We start from the raw sequence: 17,867 nt of genomic DNA on the forward strand, positions 1-17,867 counted from the left end.
GGCTTTATACTATTTCTCTTCCCTCAGTATTATTTGAGAGAAGAATTCCTGAAAATAATTACAGTATTTCATATACAAGTTTCTTTCCATTGTTTAACATCTTCCATACTAATTTCAGTCACTATATATATCAGAACAATCCCTTCCCTTCCTTAATATTCTTCAATAATGTGTAGACCGCTGTTTCCTTCTCAGTCTACATGTACCTAAGCTGTATATATGAAGCCCTGCTACTCACTCCGCACAAATTGGTCCCAATATCCTCACTAAAGTGGGCTCAATTTGTATGCAAGAATGCAGACAGTTATCATCCTGGCACTAAGATGTTTGAAAGTATCTGGGCAAGATATGCAAGGTGATCTTGAATACTGTTGCATACAATTATGCTTCATTCTTGAGTAGGTCAGAGATGTTTCACTTCCTGAGTGAGATTTATTGGCAGTTATTACTAGGATTTTTTAATACTTTCTGAAGGCTTCAATTACATGTCTTGTGCTAATACCTTCCAGGTTTTTTAGAACTTGTTATGGATATGTTCCCAGAAGTTCATTATGCATTTGCTCATTCATTAGCTTTAGCAGCACTATAAAAGAGCCTGTTAATAAATCACATATCTCCAACTTACAAACTTAGGACTAAAAAACCCTGACTCTTTTGGAGAAGCACACAATGACACAGGTGATGTTTACATATTTTCATATACTACTATGAACAAGCCTTTTTCAATGTTGATACTTCCAGGAAATTTCTTCAAAACTTGAGACAACTATTGTTGTACATTAAAAGCCATACCTATTATTAAAATATGCATGTTTAACAGTGAAGTGCACTTCCATCAGTCAGATGATAACCAACTCCATGATTGATTATTAAAACATTTAATCAGCATTTAACCCTTTAAGTCTTTGATAACTGCAGATGTTAGAAGCATTTTATTCTTGGGAGTCAATACTTTCACTAAGAATGAACAGATACATAGAAGCGAGCTGCAACTAGTACAAATGACTCAAGTATATATGCTATGCCTCACTCCTATATCCTCCATAAGTTGGTAATTTTCTTCCCTTGTCAGTTTATATTTCTTCCTCTCCTGGATAGCTTTCAACTATGTGACAATGAAGAAATCAAACACCAAAATAGCATCAGCTACATATCCTCTGCATGACAGTGTAATTTCTTCTGCCTTAAGGCAGTGTCTAGCACTGAAATCATAGCCTGTTTACTTCTAACTGGTGCTATATTACACCAAAGTCTTAACTCTAGCTTATATAAACCTTGCACAAAGACCAATTTACTCACAGTGGTCCTATTTAGAGTTTAGAGTCCAAGCCAGTGACAGTAGTTGGACAGAATGCTAGTTCTCATGCAAAAGTACAGAGGAGCTCAAGCCCTAGTGGTACTTGTATTCCTATAAATAAGAAAGCAAACGTCTATGCACATTCATTCTTTTTGGTTTAGAAGCTGTTTAGAATGGTCACAAGTTTAATATTTTAAAAGAAATCATCTTAAAGAGTTTTTAAAATAGTTTTTATACCCAAAGTCAAATGTATCTGAAAAAGATCTTTCATAGGTTAATTAAAAGATAAACATTTGTATGAAGAGGTCTCAGAAATCAGTACTTCTATGCCCATCTGAATTGGGATGCATAAATTCTGATAACCATATGAGAACCAAGGGGGAAAACATTGAACTGAGCAAATGAAAATGCAACAATAGATATTGTGACTTCCAAAAAAGGAAGAAAATAAAATTATTAGCTGCATATATTTTATGAGCATTTGCAGAATCACAAGGTATTAGCAGAGAGAATCAGAGCTGAGAGGACAACAGCATTCGTGCAAGAGTCATGTAGGTTAGAAGAGCAGCACTCTATATGCACTGCTGCTTATATAATTCAGCACACATGAGCAGTTTCACCCATGCCCATGGAGCTGTCTGTCACATAACCAGATGAACTTGCTAGTGACTACCTGTTCACTGTCACCAAGCATGAAAGTGTTTCACATCGTAATTCTTTAGCCAAAATGGTTCCTTTACAACAAACTTTTCAGATACGTCTGTAACAGTAAATTAAACATGTCCATGAGTATTCCAGGGAACTGAGGCCAACTAGTACAAAATGACATGTGTGTAGGGTGGTAAACTCCCCTAGTCTGCAAAACAGAGTGGCCTCACAGAAATTGCCTTTTGGGAATGATCCCTGGAACGCCGACTACCAAACAATGTCCAGGAATTAGCTCACTGGTTTTGGCATCAAGTTAATCAGGACATTTTTCTGTAAAACTTTTAGTTTGGACATAGGTAAGGAAATGCAAAATGTTCCCATGTCCAGTCTGCATCTACATAGAGAGAAACTGCAACCCATCAAACCATCTTCAGCTGGTACAGGGGAAATAGTTCAACATCATGTTAATTAAAACCGGGCAAAAATTGGAGCCTAAAGCTGAGGAAACAGATACTACTTTGTTACTGCAGTGAGAAGGCAGGTGGGGGATGGCAAATTAAAAACTGTTCATATCTCCAAGGAGAGGGGCTGGTTAAAAACTTAGTTTTCCATACATGCAATGCAGAGACGCAGAAAAACGACCCTATCTCTGTGTTCATAACCTACATGGTTATCCTATTTAACATGGTTACTCTACTGTCCCACATCAGATGACACCGTTATCCTACTTCAGGGAAGTTGTCCCATCCTCCCCTGTTTCCTCAGCCTGGCAAACAGCTCTCAGGAACAAGTTGGGGACAAACAATGCCCGAGTCACCAGCCAGGAACAATTAGGAAATAATCATGACCTTCACACTGCAAGCTCCTAGATCAGATGAAGCCACAGCCTCAGCAAAGGGCGCATCTCACATCTTGGCTTGTGCATGGAACAAAAGGAAACCCTCACAGCCATGGCTGAGTTACATAAAGCATGCATTTCACAAAACCACATTTTTGCTGGGTGCATTTCCCTGTCCTTCTGCATACAGTTAAGGAATGTAACTTGGGCCATATTCTATGACATTCCTTAAGGATGCACTATTTTCATATATAATCCAGTTTATGACAAAGCAGAATAAAGCAGGAGTTTCCCCATCTCTGCACTGTACAAGACCGTCTACTATACTAGGAAATTCCACTGCCGTACTTTGGCAGATCTGTGTTTTGTCATTGGTTATAATCTATTTTACACAAACTAGCTTAATTAACTTATATAAACACAGTTTTCTTTAGCATATTTTGCATGCTTGTAAGGCAAATTTCTCTAGTGTTTTTTAACAATTTCCTACAGTGACGCCCTTTATCTGTAATAATTGATAGAAATTATAAGTAGCGTGCAAAAAAAAAATCATTCTAACTACCAATACTTATTTACAATTATTCTATCCAAGTGTTTTGCTATTGCTAGACACCTTAATAAGCATTGCCTCCTAGTATTAATGAACATAAAAAAATAATTTTTTTACACATTACAGTAAAGATTATTTTTATATAGTTATTTTGAAAATAAAGCCCTTATCTTCTGTAGGTGTAAGATTAATAAACAACTTATGCATATTAAAGTTATCTTGAAGCTAGCACTGATTTTATGGGATATTTCCAATTCCCAGACTAACAAAATACGTAATTCATCTTTTATTATACCTGAAAATTGGGACCAATTCCATAGCTAGCAATTGGGTCTTTAACATGCAACTTCTATGAATGAGTGTTAAGAACTTAGGTTCAGAGGTCACTTCTACACAGTAATGCACCTTCATAAATTACACTATGACATTACTGTAAATAGATTTAAAAATAAATGCTTTAAAAAAAAAAAATCAGGATTGAGAGTGTTCCAGTTTTCATTTTAGTCTTTCTGATCACTGAAAAGTGACACTTGAACAGTTTATAGCAATTTTTTTAACATTTTGTTACTCATTTATAAAACTTGGAGTGTATACTTTTATAGAATAAGCAAATTATGCAGCATAAAATAAGAATTAACTGAGACCTTAGCTTACAAAGTATTACTCCCTACACCTAGAAGGTTAGGCTGATAAAATATAAATATGATCAGTCTACTATCTGACATTGTTAGAGATTCATCTAAAATTTCAGGGGGAAAAAAAAAGTCAAGGGTTTTTACAGAAGATTAATTTCTGTGTTCAAAAAATGCTATTTTAATATAAATATGCTATTCTAAGATTTTAATTTTTCTTTATATTACAAAAGCTAATTTCTGTATTTAAACTGTCTTTTAAGCATAAAACAGGGGTGTCATTCCTCAGGTTTTGGTTTAGTTATTTTAAGTTCTGTGCTGAAGTACAGCAATAGTGAAACAGAGGTGGTGATACAATTCACGCAAATTGCAAAATAGCACAACAATAGAAGTTCCTGTAATAAGACCACCTTATCAGTGAGTCTTCCTTTTGCTGGGTCACAGGACTCAATAATTAGCATCAAGGCCCTGACACCGAGTAAAGCCTCAGATTTCATCTACTTCAGATGATCTCTAGAAAGCTTCATTATAAGATTTACTTGCACTAATTAACAGAGATCGGAGTCAATTAGCTATTTGCAGGCTGCCCATCACATCACAAGGCACCTATGTTTGCAGTGATGCTGCATGACAGCAAACTAGATCAATATAACACAACACTCATTTTCTTCCCTAAATGCACATCTCCAGATTTTGGTCACCTCGTGCAAATATTGTCAAGGCTGCTAAACCCAACACAAGCCAAGTAACTTTAAAACTCTTTACAAATAAGAATTACTGTTTTTTCTAACCATAATGACAACTTCCAAAAAGCACCAAGAAAAATGGTAATAAAAAACCCCCCAAACTTATCAGTGTTCTTTTAACATTCCAAAATGAAGGATTAAGCTTCCTGCACAACTGCTTTTTTAACTCCAGAAGGCATTTAGGAGAAGTAAATAATAAAATAATTAATGTTTTCACACTGCAATTACCCCACGGTCTCTCTGTAAAATGCATCTTCATCTTGAAGCTAGGCTGAACCGCAATAACAGGCACAGTACCAAGCCCTGCATTCAGACCACAGAAGAGGTTCACTTCACAAGTGACTGCACTGTGAATACTGAAGCAGAATTGCCATTCATCTGCCAGTTCTGTACTTTGCAGAACATTTGTTTCTTTGAATACAGTGTAATCTTCTGTTCTCTATTAATTACAGGACCAGCAACCACTAGTAGAAAAAGTCTCTATACAGTATGTATGAAACTAAAGACATTAATGTATACAGTGGCTCCATCTTTCAGTTGAGCCAGGACATGCCTAAATTAATGTGATCTTAATTCTGCTCTATGAGAGTATGCACAGAAGTATAATCCCAAATTATTTGTTATTAATATGTATTTTGTGCTAGTATGTCACAATGACCATTACATAGGTATCTCCAAATCTATCTTGAAGGCAGACCTGAGCTTCCTTGTAGAGCTGAGTCATGACTTCAGACCAAGAGGAGAGTACCTGCAGTGGTATGCCGAGTGCCAGGACATCCCAAGCTCAGTGCCACACTAACGTGACTGGTCTGCTCAGAGTACAGTCAGAGTCTGCCTGCAGCTGCCTGGAAAATACTGCGTAGAGATACTTTTTAATCTTTGGTTGATTTTACGCATCTCTTCAGAGCAAATATGTATTTCTTATTTGACATATTGAGCTATTGATATTTTAACTTTTATTTGGTGGAAGACTGAAAACTGTTTACTGCATGGGAATTTTGAGTGCTTTTTATTTTCTTAGTTTTACATCATATTGAAATGAAGCTAACTCGCATTCTGCATTTTAAACATGATCTCACGTTCTCTTATAAGTGGGACATATTGCAATTTTATAACACCAGAAAAACTTTGAGATGTCACAAAACCACTCCTTTAACCAATGAGACGGGGTTTACAGAACTATTATTCAACATGCCATGGATGTGAAAATCACTTGTATGTTGTTTTAACCAATAGATTAAAGTAAACTTAAAATTATTTTTCTGCTATCTGATATTAAATTACATGCATATCTGAATAATTATGTTAAATATGAATATTGCATTAGCATATATACACTTATATATTAAAAAATTTATAAATGAAGCAATATTGATCATGATGCAGATTGAGTAAGGGATCAGAGGGATCTAGCTAAAGCAAGTGAAGGGCTACATGAGGTAAGATGCCTCCAGTCACAATAACCGCACATGAATGGCTTCTGAAAGGAGTAAGATGAATTACACATAGACCTTACCAAGCCCACCAGCTTCACAACTACGACGGGGCGGATGACTATGTGGAGCCTGCAAGGCTGATCAAGTGCATTCTTCCTCTCCTGCAGGCAATGGCAATCTCTGTCCCAGCTTGGATGACTGATGAAATTACCTCTTTAAAAGCAGTTTGCTCTCTTGTCCTGATTATGATTGTAGGTTTATTAGTCCAAGACACTTGGGAAACATTGCATTCATATACAAACATTTCCATTTTTGCCTTACTAACCAAGTCTTGTTCCAAGGCTGGATCAGGCGTTTTTTTTTCTCACTAATCCAGAACTGACAGTAACGCAGACCATGCCTACACCTCTGTCTCTCCCTATCTTAGAATTAAGCTCAAAACGAGCAGATAGCTCAAAGATTTCTGTCCTAGGAAGCAAGATTAAAGATATCCTAATTGAGAGAAATAAAAAATATGTTTAGTCCTAATTTGTTCAAAAGAAAAAAGATTGAGGCTGAGAGGATAAAGAGCATCTTAAAAAAGGGGAACATTTTATTTTTGAAAAAAAGTCTAAATCCATAAAAATAAAGCTTTTTCACCCCTCAGCTTATTAAGGATTTTAAAAACTTAACATATCTTATTAATCGCCTCTAAACCTGGTCAAGTCCTTTTCTTCAGAAAAATGAAATCTCAAAGCCCACCCTTGCACAGAAGATTCTGGGCTAGGGGCCATTTCTTAAACATTTGTATTTGGGTTACCTGATTGGCTTAGTCATGCGTGCACTTGAGCACCGTCTCCCTTTTCATGTCTACAGAAGAGCCAAGAACCCAAAAAATCACCCCCAAAACAAGCCCAGGCTGTGTGAAGACCACTACCATGTAGCAGAGTGGACATCCAAAACACTTCTGTTTCCAAGGTTTTGCAACTCTCCTGGATAGCAAACAGCTGCAGTGCTTTGTCTTGTACTTTCTATTTTAATAAATCTAAATGTGAGGATGTTTAAGTATATTTCATCCTATTTAATGGAAGTAACTGTGATGCCAGGTATTAGTTATAAAACTAGACTACTTCTTAATACTCTTAAGTAAAGTTTAGTAGCTTTCAGTAGCATTGTCTTCACAGACCACTTTTACACCTTACTTTTCAGTGATACAGCTGAAGCAAGAAAATGCCAATGCATTGTAAAAATGCTTTTTACAATACTGAAGATAAAGCATTAGCTTTTCAAAATGATTTATAAATCTGAAGAATTTGTAAAACATTCTCTAAAAGATTTTGTGTTTAGAACCCGGCAAGCCTGCTCTCTGTACCTCAGAAACATCTGCCCACTCCCCGCCTTGACACACTGCATCTCCACAAAATCAGCAGCGCTGTAACAGGCTCTCATACAAGGAGACAGCCAGAAGAAAATAGCCAAGCAATTAAGTTAAACTTCTCCTTGGAAACGTGGTACTACTTTGGTGTTGATATTGACCTTCACTGAGCACAGAGCAGTCCTTCTACAAACAAAGAATATTCAGTAAAAAATGAGATGAGGGTATGATAAAAAGGATGAGGGAGAGAAGAAAGGACATAGGAACTGGAGAAAGAACCACAGGGTCAGAAACAACACCAGAAAATCCTGCCTCACACATATAAAACTAAATGAAAGTCAGAACAGACAAACTATTTTAAAAGGGTTTTTTTGTTTGCTTGTTTTTTCCTCAATTCAGCTGCACTGTGAAAGAAGTCAAAGATAATACAGCAATTAAGCTAACTATAGTTTCTTGAAACATTTACTCTGGGCTTTGATCGTTGAACCCAAATCCCTCCAGTCCAGCTTTGTATCCCATCCTCATTCTTGCAAGGGAGCCTAAGCAGAGTTGCCTTCTCACACCCAGTCAGGTGCTGCTTCTCTTCTCCTCATCAGAGACAGGCAGAGCAGAGGATCCAAACAGCTGTACAACTGCAACAAATGTGATTGACTGACCCCTTCAGAAAACTGCAACTTTTCTCCCCATCATATTCTAAACCCTGAGGCAAAGACTTGTGTATTTCACTTCACTTTCAGAATCCTTAAAAATGGTTCTGAGAACCTTTCTTGGAAGAACAGATTTCCATTATGAGTAATGTTAAGAGAAGCTAATACTATTGAAATTCAGGGGAAGTTCATACTGAAAGATATATTTAATCTTACTCTAAAAACTTCTTGAATGGACCGTATTACATTCACAAGTCTAGAACTCATGATTCAGCTTCCACCGTTCACGTCTATCATTTCTGCCTTAGTGCAAAATCTTGCTCAATTTGCCCAAATAAAGTCTGCAGTACTCTACATTTTACTGAGGGTAAGAGGACTCTGAGGTCTTGGGGTTAGAGAGATGGAAGAATAGGAGGACTGTTAACTGGTCTTTCCTTTCCTGGATATTTTGATAACATTAAGTTCTAGGTGATCCAAAGGAAATGGATAGCGGAAATTTTTTTTTTTTTTTACTGTATTTAAAAATAAAATCACTATAGATTGCCAAATCATTAGAAATTTCTGAGAGAACATGAACATAGGTTTTCTTCTCAGAGTTAATTTGTGCCCAACCACTTAAAGTATCTCTGTGTGTCGTTCACTTCCTGCCACATCTTGAATAAAATGAAGATGCTTTCAGAAAAGTGTACCCTTTCCAGTATAGCAGTAGAGGATGTTGGTTTCAAAGGTGATCAAGTTCTCCATATATTAAACCACAGGTTTCCTTGTGTAAAGTGAGAATTCCATAAGACCAGTATAAAGACCAGACCTGAAGACCAGCACAAACATGTACATCACAGTGAGACAACTCATTCTTTATGAAAGCACATGCTGGGCCTAACAAGCTTAGGCCTCTGTTATAATTTCTATCTCCTTTACCTCTAGGTATATGAGGCCAGATTTTTCATGCAATATTATTTGTATATATTTCAATCCTTCTGCCACTTTTTTACTTCTCTAGAAGGATGTTATTATCCAAACATCTGGATCTGTTCTTTTCTCTATAATCTAATAAGCAATATTTTATGGGCTGTATATTCATCTAGAAATACTGTATATGTCTGCAGTTATGTACACTGTATTGAAGGTAAGAGAGAAAAAGATACCGCTTATGTTCTTTATACCTGATTGTGTTTTATGTTTCTCATGATGAAGAACAGGACCAGCAAATCTACACACATTGTAAAGGCCTTTTTAAAAAATACTCACCTCATGATCTAAACTACTTGCAATAACAAATTATCTGATTAAAGGCTCCTCTAACAAAAGTAGATAAATTTATCTTGCCTACAGGCATAAATGAGAGTGCATCTGCAGACTTACAATAATGTTTTATCTATCGGTCTCTTTCACAGCTCAGTAACATATACTAAAGAAGCATTTTAATAAATTCATCTGCCTTTTGTACTTCAGAGGAGGGGGGGAAGAGAAGGAGAAAACGCAAACATCTCCAGTTTTCATGTAAGCCAACAGTTTAAAAGGGGTCTATTACAGTACACTTGGCTCCTGATGGAACTACTCGAGAACCTGTCATATGGCATGCCAAGTTCTTTTAAACACTCTGAACAGGTTTATTATTACTGCTCTACAAAGTCTGCAACAAGTCTTGGTAAACCTACCACTCAACAAGAGGAACAGTATACCAGATGTGTTTAGAATCCAAAAGCACAAAGTTGCCTATTTCCATTTACAAGTCACCTTTAATCTTTTCAACTAACCTTTCAAACTATAGTCAATCCAGGGTCTCATCTATTTTAGCAAGATAGATAGATGGAAATATAATGAGAGAACTCAGTTGTCATACTAGCTGCTGTTTGGCCAAAACCACTTTTCTATTACGTTATAGTCTTTTGGTAAATGTAACTGAAGACAAACTAAAATAACTAAATGCTGCTGGACAGTAAAAGTATAGTGCACAGATATACAATATTTTAGTTGATGTTCACTGCAGCACTGTCTAGGGGATGTATGTAAACATACATGCACACATCCAGGTTAATTTTGAATGATCTTTCCTCTCCTCCCCACTCCCCCTTTTCATCTATCTACCAGAAAACATCTGGAATGACAAAACTATCATGTTAGAAGTGGCCAAGATATCACTGATACTGATTAAATGATCAGTAACAGAGTTTCAAAATGCAACAATCCTTAATTTTCAGATAATCATGTAATGTAATAACATAGTAACATTTATTAAACTCTGTATGTTTTGGTGGGTTTTTTGTTTTGTTTTGTTGGGGTTTTTTGGGGGGGGATGGTTGTTTGGGGTTTTTTTAAGAGTTTCTGGCTCCCAAAATTGAGACAGAAACAGTTTAAGAAAGAAAATTAAAAATTAAGATTCTGGAGCATAATTCTTCAGCAAACAATGACAGCTCTAGCAAATTCAGGATATAAATAGTCAGAGCAAAAAAAGTTTTTTTCATAGAAGCCATGTATGTTGTTTAAAATTTAAGATTTCAATTTATCTCTTTGACTAACACATGTGATCTAAATGGTTTGGAAATACTAATTCAGTGTTTTGAGATGTTATATTGCTGTAGTTATCAAAGTTACAGGCTGTGTGGATATGGTATGGCAAAGTACCCTCATGCAAATGCTGGCAGTAAGCAAGAAAGTTGGGCTGTTTCTTCAGGAAAGTGAGTGTTAGTGAAAAGTTAAAAATCTTCTTAAGTTGTTTTAAACAACAAAGTCTACAAACTAGGAGCATGCAGCATCTTTCTACCATTTCAACAATGATGGATTCTAACAGGATGGTAGCAAGAACTGTTTGCCACATTACTGTGTCTAGCGTGGTAACCTAATTTCAGCACATTATGTAGGCATTCTTCTACTTCCTTTGTACAAACCAAGATGAGTTGCTCAAATCTGGATGACCTTATAGAAATAAACATCATACAGTTGTTGCTCTCAACAGCTTATGTACACCTATTCTCATCTTAATGATGAAAATCAGCAGTTGGAAAAATCATGACTGAGACCTCCCAGGATGATGAAGAGCAGCTGCTAATCATGCCACAAGTTATGCAACCGGGGGGGGGGGGGGGGGGGGGCAGTTCAAAAACCAAAGCAGATTGCTACAAAGACAGGCCTATGTACAACAGATAGATATCTATATAACTGTAGGGATAAATACTTACCTGTATGCACAGGAACATCAGAGCCAGACACCCTTCTCCTCAGGGGAAACTCAGAACCATGAGACACTATGTGCATTTTGCTCTACATGACCACCACACACCTTCCTATATACCTCCAAGGTGAATCCTGGGATTGGACTCAGAGACTGATGAAAGTCAGATTATCCATGTTAATATTCTGATAACATTATGTCAATGGGGTGAAAGGACAAGCATATAGGAAACAAAGAGGAAATATTTCTATGGATCAGTGCTTCCTTTGCAAACAAAATTTTGGGATAGCGAACTTCTTGAACAGAAAAATTTTTGCATAGGAATTTTTCCATTCAGGTCATGTAATACTACTAGTCAATAAATAACTTTCTGAGGACAGTTGAAGAACAAACACCCATTGCAAAACGTGCCTGTCCTGGTTTCAGCTGGGATAGAATTAATTTCCTTCTAGTAGCTGGTACAGTGTTATGTTTTGGGTTCAGTATGAGAAGAATGTTGATAACACTGATGTTTTCAGTTGTTGCTAAGTAGTGTTTAGTCTAAAGTCAAGGATTTTTCAGCTTCTCATGCCCAGCCAGCAAGAAGGCTGGAGGGGCACAAGAAGTTGGCACAGGACACAGCCAGGGCAGCTGACCCAAAGTGGCCAACAGGGTATTCCATACCAAGTGATGTCATGTCTAGTATATAAACTGGGGGGAGTGGGGGTGGGGGGATCACCGCTCAGGGACTAACTGGGCATCGGTCGGTGGGTGGTAAGCAATTGCATTGTGCATAATTCGTATATTCCAATCCTTTTATTATTACTGTTGTCATTTTATTAGTGTTATCATTATCATTATTAATTTCTTCTTTTCTGTTCTATTAAACTGTTCTTATCTCAACCCACAAGTTTTACTTTTTTTTTCCCGATTGTCTCCCCCATCCCACTGGGTGGGGGGGAAGTGAGTGAGCAGCTGCGTGGTGCTTAGTTGCTGGTTGGTGTTAAACCATGACAATGCCATAAAATAGGAGTTGTTCCTTCTGATGATATGATGAAATATTCCAAATGACACAAGTGTCCTCCTACAACTCTTTCTGAACATAATACCAGAACATGCTTGGTTACTGCTTTGTAAAATTAAGATAATTTTCTCCTTTCAACAAGCACCTCTTACAAAAAAAAAAACCCTTATTAATTAATGTTATTATTCCATAGCAACTTCCTTTACACTGTCACAACAAAGATCTATCCCATCATAATGAGATTACGTAAAATATACACCCTCTTTTGTTGCATAACACCACCTAAAATGGTCTTTACATAAGCTTCTTTTACCAATGAATTTTTTTTGAACATGTATGTCTTTTGGGCAATCAAAAATCTGAAGTTGTTTTCTTCAGCTTAAGAAAGCTGTTTTTATGGTCTTGCTGCTCCTTAACTCCTTAAAGGATTTATTAGCATTATTCAAAAAGATAGCTGATAAAGAACATTTAACTGTTTAATAATACTCAACAGACAGTTGATTATAGAAAGACATGTAGGTGTACATACAGCAGGTGGATAAATTATGCACATCTGGATTACTTTTGGCAACACAGCTAAGTGTCTAAAACCAAGTGAAGCAATCTGTCACTATCAATATGTGCATTTATTTAAAAGACATCAATTATTCAAAGTCATATTTTCTATTACTTCATAAATGTTCCAGTGCTTCATGAGACTGCAAAGCAGATGACAAAACACACTGCATAAATTGCCAAAGGCTGTATAAACAGGGATAATTTTGAACTCACCATACATATAGGAGTAGCCAAATTTTCAAGTCAGCTCTGTTCTCCATTAGTTTATACTAAAAATATAAGTACACAGAGAAGGCATGTAATCAAGTTCTGAATAGCCAGCCTCAAAACTTAGCTGAAAATGGTTAAAACAATTGATAAGTTCAAAGAAAATTAAACAAGATTAAATTATCAGAAAAGTTGCAATTACAAACTCATTTGTAATGGTAATTGTTTATTTTTAGTGATAGTTTAATGAGAAAATATGCCATCTCATATCTAACTTTCTTGGCCAAAACAAAATAACAGATTAGTGGTAGACAGAGCTTACACCATCTTGAAAGGGAAGCATAAAACTGAAAGTTGAGAAGGCATGCTGTCGTGGTTTAAGCCCAGCCAGCAACAAAGCACCATGAGGCCACTCGCTCACTCCTCCCCCCTAGTGGGATGGGCAGGAGAAAATATAACAAAAAGCTTGTGGGTCGAGACAAGGACAGGAAGGGATCACTCACCAGTTATGGTCATGGGCAAAAGACAGGCTCAACTTGGGGAAAAAACAAAATCAATTTAATTTGTTACCAATCAAATCAGAGCAGAATAGTGAGAAATACAACCAAATCTTAAAACACCTTCCCCCCACCCCCCCTCCTTCCCGGGCTCAACTTCACTCCCAATTTTCTCTACCTACTCCTGCCTAGCAGCACAGGGGGATGGGAATGGGGGTTGCGGTCACTGCATCACATGTTGTCTCTGCCGCTCCTTCCTCCTCAGGGGGAGGACTCCTCACACTCTTCCCCTGCTCCAGCGTGGGGTCCCTCCCATGGGAGACAGTCCTCCACGAACTTCTCCAACATGAGTCCTTCCCACAGGCTGCAGTTCTTCAGGCACAGATTGCTCCAGCATGGGCTTTCCCACGGAGTCATGGCCTTCTTTGGGGGCATCCACCTGCTCCTGCGTGGGGTCCTCCACAGCCTGCAAGTGGGCATCTGCTCCCCCGCTCACCTCCATGGACTGCAGGGGGACAGCCTGCCATCTCACCACGGGCTGCAGGGGCATCACCTCCTCTGGTGCCCCTCCTCCCCCTCCTTCTTCACTGACCTCGGTGTCTGCATAGGTGTTTCTCTCACATTCCACTCCCCTCTCCGCTACAGGTTCCCCTTCTTAAATATGTTATCCCAGAGGCTCTACCACAGTCGCTGATGGGCTCAGCCTTGGCCAGTGGTGGGTCTGACTTGGAGCCATGGAAGCTTCTAGCAGCTTCTCACAGAAGCCACCCCTGTGGCCCCTCCCCCACTACCAAAACCCTGCCACGCAAACCCAAAACACATGCTTATTCTTAATTTAAATCTAATACAAGTAAACAAAACAGAAAAACTCCAATAGATATGGATTAATATTTGCCATGGACACCAACAGGTATATAAAAACAAATTAGGTGATTAAAAAGCCAGAGCTATTTTTCTCAAAACAACAGTGAGTATGACCAACAAGGCCTTTATAAATCTAAAAATATTAAAAAATATAAAAATCAAAATCAGATTTTGTGACAAAAAGCCTACTTGCTTTCTTAGGCATTAAAATCATTCAACTCATACTAAACACAGGAGGGAAAGGAATGAAGGGGGGCAGTATTAACATTGCCTATCATTTCTCATCTAAAAAAAGCTACAAAAATATTTTGTAAGAATTCCAAGACTGCCCATTGTTTAAGAGAAGGTGAAAACCCCTTTGGCTGATGGTGATGTTTCTTTGCTATATAAAATTCCATTCAGCTTTAGCTGAACGATCATATTAGACTCATCCACACTAGTCTTATGATTTATATATCTGAAGGGAACAAAACCTCATTCTGTCTCATTTACACTAGCTAGATGTACAGAGAGACAACATTAAGACTGCATAAGTAAATTTAACTCTAACATTCAAATGCTTGACTTAATTTTAAAAAGTTAGAAAGGTTTTGATTTACAGTTGTAAGAGATCATGAATTATATTCAAAAGAAATGCAAATTACTTGAGATAGATTAATAGTATTTATTTCAAGTACTTAATTGAAATTAATATTTGCTATACCGAAATTAAACAATTTTGGAATACATTTCAGAACCTAAAACCTTCGCATGCGTTCTATAAAAGTAGTCACCACTTACAACACACACACACAGAGGTAAATAACCAGCTACAACACGTGTTACATTTTAAAATAAGGAATTGATTCACCATCTTATTGAACACTAAATCTGCAGCTAAGAGTGAGTTTTAACCTAGCCAAACATGAAAAAGAAAAGCTGGAAGAAGAGACAGTAGAATTATCTCTCTTCATGATGGGCAATCTCTTCTCTGGGAGAGGAGAAAGCATCACACTGCTGGGGCTGTCAGGACAACAGATTGCATACCAGTCTCAGGACAAATGCACTATGCAGCAGGAATTCACGCGTGTCCTCGAGAGATTCACTTAACATGCCTTTTTGTTTTCCTGCTGGTTCACTTAGTGGATCACTGTATCCGTTTCTCACCTTGAATAATCTACTTCTCTTGTCTCCAGTACCCCTAAAATTTTCACTCTTCATGAGTACCCAAAGTAAACATGCAAAATTTGGTACAAGTGTTTCCCACCAAAAAAAAGGACTTGAGAAATTCTCCTGACAGGCATGCATATTAATGCAATTAATATTTTAAGATTATTAATTAAACTGAATTGAAATAAATCCCTTAAAGATAAGTGCAAAGGGTTGCTTACCAGGACAAAATTCTTAAACAGCATTGAAATGGGTAAACAAGCTGCACAGTGACACAGGTTGGGTGTAATACAAATTGACAATATGGTGTACACTCTAATTGGGCACTTGATGTGAATTACTTGTGTCAGCTAAAATGAATAGACAGGGAACTTGATAACTTCAGTTGTACTGTATTTCACTTTAAAATGCTTTCAGTAGATTCGCAATAGTTTATACTCTAACAGTGGCTTTTTTTATTGCGCAAATGTTCAGACTCAATTGACTAGATATGCTGCAATGTCTTGAACATTAAACTCTCTACCAGCAGAAGGGGACCTCTATTATGATTTCTTTCTTTCAACACACTCCAAAGGCAGTCTTATAAATCCATTATTTAGCTTCTAATGCATTCTTCTTACAAACATCATATATAGGACTAGGCTAATACTCCTATTTCCCATGGGCATTCAAGACAGAAGACTTAAATTTGCCAATTGCTCATGTTGCTTTGATCACACCATGAGACAGCATTGCTAAAGCTACTTCTAAAATCCCAATGTATACCAGCATGACTGTATGTTAAGGGAACTGTATACACAGATATTTTTCTTGACCCTTGTTTTAAATTACTTTTTATCAGTTTACATAATTCATTTCACAATCACAGTCTTTGGAGCTTTGTTTTTCTATCACAGAAATCAACATGTTTCTTTCACCTATACTTGGGTCTCCAAGTTATTCAAAGCTACACATTGCCATTATAATCCTAGAGCATTTATAAGACTTTTCTATATGGACATAAGATGGAGTGCAGAAATAACCTACTTCCACAAAGTGAACTGTAGACTTGTGCAGGAAGTCCACAGCAAAGACAGGAAATGAACCTGTATTTCCTAATATCTCAATAATTGTTATGACTTCTTCCACTGTAAATAACAGTTATTTCTAATCTTAATTTCTATCCCCCAAAAGCCCCCCTTGGATTAAAGCAAACTGTATGTGTTGTCAAATGAAGCAACTGGTAATTAGCTTGCATAATGAAAAAGAATATTATGGTATATTAATTGTCAAAAATATAACTTCTTTCTGATGATAGCAATTTAAAAATTGGACAGTAGACATTCAATAATTTTGCTGGAGTCATCAAGTTGGAAACTTTATGCATAGAAGCATCTTAGAGCTAAAATATTTTAAATATACAGTTTTCTTTCATTTACTTTGTGAGATGTTACCCACAAAAGATGCTCTAAATTGGTGTTTATCATGAAATAGTAGGAGCAGATATAAAAACAAGAAACACAGATCTAACATAATTCAAGAAAAACACCTTGAACAGGTTCTTCCACTTTTTTTTTTTTTAAAAAAAAGGAACTAAGATTAAAAGTAGCCTTAAAAATCCATCCCAGGTAAAGTTCTGTTTTAAGGGGTAATCATTTTAAGGGGTAAAATGCTTTTCTCACTGCAGGATGAGTGCCACATAAAAAAAAGAATACCCAAATCCCTGGCTAATTTTGCCAAAAATCTAATCTGAGTACTTAACTGTGCCATTATGTTGTGCTCAAAGAAAACTTTGATCGTAAAATCCTTTTCAGAGACCAAAATGAATGACAATAGGAAAGCAGGTTTCTATGGCAGGGCAGCTCTGTTAAAGCCATGTCAGCTCCCAGGAGCTTTAATTTGCTTCTGTGGTGGCCTTTGTTTTTATCTTTAAAAAATTCGTAACTACATGACACACACATACCTAATTTTTTTCAGTATTCTTTGGTAAAATTTTAATTGCTCTCAGACACACATTTGTGAGGGGTGATGGTCACTGGAGCAGATTTGCAGAGCACCACAAACAGGTGAGGCTCTAAGCCTCTGACAAGAAGTCCCAAACATCAACAATTTCAATTCTTTTTGCGAGGCAAACAGGCAAGCACAGCTCTCATTTTCTGCTTTTTAGCATTCTTCTCACTCAATGCTTGGTGACTTTAGCTGGCACGCCCTGTCTGTAAATATTCTTTCACTGCAGAACTAGTTTCATGGAGAAAAAAAGAAAAGGAATTTTCTAGGACTCATTTGCTTT

The 17,867-nt window shown here is 37.0% G+C and overlaps 1 protein-coding gene across 1 annotated transcript in view; it reads right to left on the reverse strand.

Annotated features, from left to right (window-relative positions):
* Window positions 1–17,867, reverse strand: part of LOC121232410 (ADP-ribosylation factor-like protein 15) — a 272,332-nt gene that overhangs the window by 102,601 nt on the left and 151,864 nt on the right. The window lies entirely within an intron of this gene.

The sequence above is a fragment of the Aquila chrysaetos genome, assembly GCF_900496995.4.
Source record: "Aquila chrysaetos chrysaetos chromosome W unlocalized genomic scaffold, bAquChr1.4 W_unloc_3, whole genome shotgun sequence".
Taxonomy (NCBI): Eukaryota; Metazoa; Chordata; class Aves; order Accipitriformes; family Accipitridae; genus Aquila; species Aquila chrysaetos.